This window comes from Theobroma umbraticum, unplaced genomic scaffold, assembly GCF_002168275.2.
Source record: "Theobroma umbraticum cultivar Fairchild unplaced genomic scaffold, ASM216827v3 scaffold_147.0, whole genome shotgun sequence".
Lineage (NCBI taxonomy): Eukaryota > Viridiplantae > Streptophyta > Magnoliopsida > Malvales > Malvaceae > Theobroma > Theobroma umbraticum.
In genome coordinates this window covers 7,202,843-7,209,724 of record NW_018397259.1, presented here as the reverse complement: position 1 = coordinate 7,209,724, position 6,882 = coordinate 7,202,843, and the positions used below count along the sequence as shown (strand labels likewise).

The 6,882-nt window shown below is 33.9% G+C and overlaps 1 long non-coding RNA gene across 4 annotated transcripts; it reads right to left on the bottom strand.

The window, feature by feature from the left end:
• LOC110415273 (uncharacterized) lies at positions 1 to 4,136 on the bottom strand. Of its 4 annotated transcripts, none has more exons than XR_016351149.1 (5): positions 3,003 to 4,136; positions 2,638 to 2,760; positions 1,905 to 2,020; positions 646 to 766; positions 1 to 34 (listed from the first exon to the last, which is right to left on the bottom strand). It is a non-coding gene; the product is annotated as an uncharacterized LOC110415273 (long non-coding RNA). The 4 variants fall into 4 exon arrangements; XR_016351150.1 differs by having other exon boundaries at positions 1 to 29; XR_002445087.2 differs by lacking the exon at positions 1 to 34 and adding an exon at positions 56 to 382.
• Positions 4,137 to 6,882: the final 2,746 nt, after the last annotated feature.

Below are 6,882 nucleotides of genomic sequence, written 5' to 3'. Positions count from 1 at the left end.
AAGAAAAAAGTTCGACTAGCTCCGGTAGCCTACACTGTCAATGCAACAGGTGGGGTTTACAATTTAGAGCCGAAAAACACATATCCAGCCTGTTAAGGTAAGCAAATGACCTGATTGGCTAGATTCAATTAGTCATGCACGGATTTAGCCTTATCTTATCTGATGCAATCCGTGACGCACACAAACCCAATATTTTTCCCTTCCAATTACCCTTCAATTCTATTTCTCCCCCAACAAATTTTTGCATCTTATCTTTTGAGGCAGTCACATCAAAATCCAGATGGATATGACCTGTCCATTGACATTGGCATGATCAACGAGACCGCTGCCTCTAGTGATGCATCGTGCGACAGTTTAACGAGTCTGCCGAGGGATCGTTCCACTGCTCGCGACGATTGACAAATCATAAAAAATATTCGCAAATTGGAAGATACAGGGTTTCTAATCTTTACACATTTTTTTCATTACAATTTTAAAACATTTAGATCGTAATAAAGCATCATATGAAAGTGATTCCTTACCAGAAACTATGCTTTCCCTATCATTGTTATTATTTTTTTCTTTCTTGTGCTGCAGGGTAATGCATTAAACTAAACCAAATTTTAAGTAACATGCATTAGTAATTTTATACTATAAGGGAAATACCTGCATAAGTCCACAGAACTCTTGAGTATTCCGCACGATATTGGCATCGAGATAACCATATCTTCAAAACATAGGACACCGAGATAATCATGTATAATGTTGATGGAGATTGGAGAGTGACCTATTCAATACAAGGAGAGATGATTGTAACAGATACAACTTACTAAAAGTTAGGACTTTTGGTCTTTGTTTTTTCAGATAATTTATGAATCTTATAACTATTTCCGTCGTTTACAGGGAATACACAAATCAAAATATAAGGTAAAAAATTAAAATTATGATTTAAAAACTTATAATTTATACTTGAGTTGAGTAACAAAAACCGAAAACTAATACTCAAACCTTTTGTGAACTAGTGGCACGTAATATTCTTTATACCCGACAAAGAAAACATGAGAAAAATCAGTACTCACTTATACCATAGAATCAAACCTTGTTAAGGTTGCCTTGTACAAACTCAAATAGGCTTTAACACATCCCTAATCATTATTAGAACTACATTCCTGAAAAATATTTATGTCAAGAGAACGCAATTCAAACTCATTTATAAAATATTTTAATTTTATTTTATCAGATCAAATTAATAATATTGAACACCCATTTATAATCTATTAAAACTGTTTTCTATTGTCGTTCGAGTTAAGTTCACAAAAATATTCATGTTGAGAGAAAATGATCTTAATTTTTTTTATAAGATATTTTAATTTTACTTAGTTGAGTTAAGAAAATCGAATAGTATGTTTCATCGAATGGTGTCATATACTTATTTATAAGGGTACTATATATCATCATCTTTAATCATCATTAGATGATTAAAGAAAATATTCATGTAAGCTAAAGATGATCTGAACTTATTTCTAGAGTATTTGAATCCTAATTAATTTGATCAAGTATTATTTGACACTCATTACAAGGTACTATCACCATCCCCAATCACCCTAAGGGTGCTAGACACACGAATAGATCAAATCGGAATAACTGCACAACAAGGATGCATATCCCATGGCCCTTTTTTTTTTGTTTTAATGTGGGTGCTGCAGAAAAATGCAGCCATTAACCTTTTAATGGCAGGTGTGTTGGAGCTGCTTTTTCCTAGAATTGAAGCTTGTTGATTTTCTTTGGGGCTTTTGCCCCGTTGCTAACCGGATAAGAGGAAATAAACAAAAGAAAGGCTTTAAAACCTATCTAACAAAACCTAAACCACTATCAAAAGATATTCAAATAAAAAGGTAGAGGGTCACAAAGTCAGAAAAGAGTACCTATTTGCTTTCTTTAGCATGTCAGTTTCGCACATTGTGGGTGTTGAATATGCACCGTGTCGCATGTCAGCCTGGGAGATGTTTGCGTCCACCTTATCAGTTCACTTCTTCCCCACCTGGCTTGAAGAAACTGTTAGCCTATAATCTGCTGTAATCTTCTAGTTGCTAAAATCAAGTTGTTTTTTTCAAATATATATATATATATATATATATATATATGTGTATGCATGCTTAATGCAAAGTTCATTTTGAATCCAAATCCTCTGTCCCATCAAGTGTCTATTTTTTAATTACTGATTAATACATGTTTAATTTTAATTTTTTCCCTTCTTTCTCTCTCATATTTTTCTCCTGTTTCTCTATCTTCCAGATCCCAATCTTAACCGGTCTCCGGTGATGCAACTCCTGCTACAGCAGCCTCCTCTACCCACTCCTTGCTGTGATCCTCACGCCGATCGTCCTAATCATCCGACAGGAAAACTACCAACCCCTTTTTCTTGAAAGCCAACTACCCTGTAATCGTGGACGTTCACTCCAAGAAACTTTTATAACTCATGATAAGCATATCTTAAACAAAGCAACTTTGCCTATCAATTCCGTAAGAAGCTAAAGCAGACACTGAAATAACATACGAAATATTTGTCTTGCCCATAAAAAGATGGAAAAGGATGATTCTAACAGCTTTGACCAGAGGCCAACTATCTTGGTCACCAATGACGATGGAATTACGCACCAGACTTGCAAGCCGTGATTCATCTGCTTTCCCTGCTGGAACAACAACATATGGGGAAGACTGCAACAAGAAGTAGATGAAGAAAGAAGTTTACTTGGTAATCTTCCGGCAATTAAAGACCATCTGCCATTAGAGAAAGAAGAAAAAAATCAGTAATAAATATAAAAATGTGGAAATTTATGAAAGATGAGTCAAAAAATGGGGTCAGAGGATTTGAATTGGTTAAAAATTCCTTTTTAATTTTTTACCAAGCCGCCATCAAATTCATTAAATAAATGCTTGAGAAAATCAAGCAAAAGTAAGTCTTGCATATAGATGCCTTCAAGCATTGTTAAGAGAGCGCCAAAACAAAGTTCCAACTATACCGTACAAGAGGTCTTTAACCTCCAATATGTTTTGTATTAATTCCAGCAGAGATACAAAATGCTGATGAAGTCTTTAACCTCCAACAATGGCAGAAGATTTGTTGCAGTAGAACACCGTCCGCATGTAACATCATTCACTACCAGAATATCATTGTTTCTCTGCAGAAGAACATAATGAATTATCCTGCTATTTACCATCCCTGCAAAATTGAGGTCAACCAGAAGAATATAAACACGCCTCATACAAAACAATTATAAGTAGTTGAAAGATTGTAGCCCAGGAGCACGTTAAACTAATCCCATACACCGAGGCACGTTAATTTTTCCTTCCTTGATATCGATTTCCAAGGATTCATCTTTTTCATTATTTTTTAATTCATTTGAAAGGAAACATTTTAAACTTTTTATCTAAGCTTCAAAATGGAAAAAGATCATAACATGAGGGTAAGGATGGGAAGGGTTTGGTCGGAAAATTTTGTACTAGTGAAGAACATATAGTTATGATCACAAAAGGTTATATTTCTGCTTTCAACCGATCAAAATTATAATGGTTTATATGGATGGCTTCGCCTCAACATTGACCAAGCATATAAACCAGGTATCGGGTAGAGACAATCCCGATGTAAAAATTGACTGGCGTCTCTTCAACCAGGGTTGCCACTGTAGCTGCCGGCAACCAGAAACTTAAATGCCAGGATAAAAAGGCCTTATTCAGAGCAGGCATAGCTTAAAATATCCACCTGTAGACACCAATCTTCAACCAATTAATTAACACCACAGCTTCAACGCTTTTTTTTTTTTTTTTGAAAAGTAGCTCTAATTGATCACCTCTTCGACATGCCACTTCAAGTCTTAAGCTTGACTGCAAAAGACTCTCATGGCATAAGCGATGGTAAGAGGAGTGAAGTCTGTACAATTACGCAGAGAAGGCGGTAACCAAGTCTAATTAGTGGCTTCACTAAGTAAGGCCTAAAAACCACAGCTTCAACGCTTAATTTGCATAAGATAATTTTTTTCTCCCTTGTTTGCGGTGTAAACAAGACTGACACCAAAAAATCAAAGGGAAATCTCACAATCTAGCAAGAATTGAACCTCGAAATATGGTTCTTATTTCAGGGACAGAGAAAGAGAGAGGGATAGATGGTCATACCGAGCTAATCTTAACTTATAAACATGAGAAGTAATTTCCAAGCCTCCTTTTTTGACTAAGAGCAAGTGATAGCTTGTTTTCTTTTTAAAACAAAGTAATGCATTTTCCCGTTGGCAATAGGAGTTGTGGGACCAGCATTTTTGCTCCTAACAAAAGAAGACGTGAACAGAACAAAACCAGGCTTGAAGCCATGGAGCACATGATAGTATTTAAAGTGTACAAATGACACATCACACACGTTACCCAGATATGTCACCCCAGATATTGAACAGATTAAACCAAAGACCATAAAAACTCTAGGTTTAGACCTTCGAGTCCCTGTACATATTAGTCAAAGCTCGTTTAAGTTTTAAAATTGAAACGAAGCACACGCGGTCCTATGGTCCATATACTGCAACAAAAGCAAACATAAACATCATACAAAGCACTGCGCCACTTATTAACTTCATTCCAAAATAAGGTCATTCACTTATTCTCCGATTCAAAGGAGACCCAGCTTGAGCATCAGAAAAGCTTCAATTTCCTTCATTTTCAGAAGCTCATTCATTCCCGTAAGCAGGTTATCCATCACTTCACTCCTTCTCATAATCATCTGCGCAAATTCTAACTCGATCAGATTAACTGCTTGTTGCACCGCCATTAGAGACTCAGCCGAGTCCCTCATTTGCACTTTCAGGTTTGCCAATTCGGTTTTCGTCAGCTTAACCTGCTGCGGCCTGGATTGGAGGCGCAGCTTCTTTCCAACATCTTTGGGGCTGCTCCCGTTAATTTGTCTGCAGAGGCCTGCAAATAAATTTGAGTTAGACAGAAGAAATAATTGCTTCAGTAAAGAATAGTGTTAACGAATATTTAAACAACAAATTTTTATAAACTTGATGGATTTGTATGATAAATTGTTAAACAGTAAACAATTGCCACTTTATTTGGTTTTTTGTTACCAAAATAAAAAGTAACATGCCTTTGTCTTGGTGAGCCAAAAACATACAAATAGGAGTTATACAGCATCGATTGACCATGTTTAGTAGGTAGCCTAGTACCACAAAAATGAATATTAATTTGTAACTATAAATAAAGTATCCACAAAACTCAAAATTTATTAGTCATTCTTGAGAGAAGACAAAGACATCAAAATTATTTTGGTCACCAATTAAGACCATGCTATTTTCCCCCTCAAGGATGTGACCTGCTGTTTGTTCCTGGTCAAAGTTATATTTTACGATTAATTAAAAACTCAAAGAGATATTTATTTAATTAAGGGACATTATGGAGTAGATATATTCTTCAGAAGTTTGTAATTTGACTTTTTGAAAATTAAAGAAAAAATTGGAAATGTTATTTACAAAATTACAAATGTATAATATTTATAAGCATTCTTAAACAATTCACAAAAATTTAAATTAGTATTTATGTTTTTATTATATTCAATCAATTTTTTATATATTTTTATTTTAAATTAAATAAACTTTTATAATTAATGGTTAACTAAATGTTTTTAGTCAAAACACCACATACAATTTTATATCACATGGTACTAGTGTGATATACTGACATGTCATAGTGGATAATTACGTATTATATTAATGTAGTATAATGATACGATTATATGATATTTTTACTTTGTCTCAGTATTATGTCAATATTACGTGGATAGAAAAATAATAAATTTATTAATTATAAGAGTTTATTTAATTAAAAATTAAAGTAAATGAATTTGATTGGACAACATAAAAGATTAAAAATTTATTAAAAAATTTTAAATAGTTTAAAAAGTTTTAAACCAATATAAGATTTAAAATGTTCATCATAAAGTTGAACCATATCAAATCTAGGTATTTAATCCCTAATATCATCAAGTTCTTAAGGTGTTTGAGGAAGAAATTAATCTTACCAAGACTGCCGGTTTCGCTGCTTGAAAATGAAAAGTTCTTGCTGCCATGGTTCCCGTATGACCTGAAAGTAGATTGGAGTCACAGAAATGCAAATCGATGTAGAAAAAATACACGTTTTTATTTTCTTCAATTGATTTAAGAAAAATAATTATAAAACTAGGTAGTTTATGCTTTAATTGCTTGTGATTTATTGTAAAAATTAATTAAGTATGATCCGTGTTGTAAACTAACAATTCCTTTTCCATTTAAGTTAAGATTTCATTTAGAATTCAATTTAAATTAAGATATTCAACTCATTAGTTACCAGTTACTAGAGTGGTGCCCTGCTTTTAGTGGGTGTCAACTTTTACAATCAAGGAATAATAATTCTTTATATATACAACTAGAGTAACTCGATAAAGTAAAAAAATAAACCAAACTTCATGTTATGATGGGACAAGCTGTATTGGAGGTCAACCCTTTTGTGTTCATGTAGTGTTACGTAGGAATTAAGTTTAATTAGTCTAGAGATAGTGTTAGCCGATCCTTCTTTTGTACAGGGGATGTTTACCCCTTTGTTGTGCTGCCAAATACCTTTCTGATCAGCTGATCCTTTTGTAAATGTGCTAAGTTTCCTCAAAAGCTAGTCCTTTATGCCAAGAGGAGTCTTTTACCAATATGGTTAAAGACTTGTTATGGCATGCCAATGTTTAGTCCAGTAATAAAATCCAACTTTGAAGAAAAGAAAAAGATAAAAGTAAGGTTTTCAATGGCTCAAACCCGTAGGAATGTTGCAGTTGTTGTAATTGTGGCGTGCTTCTGTATGGGCTTTGGGTTATGTTATTGGTCTATTATTGTTTCG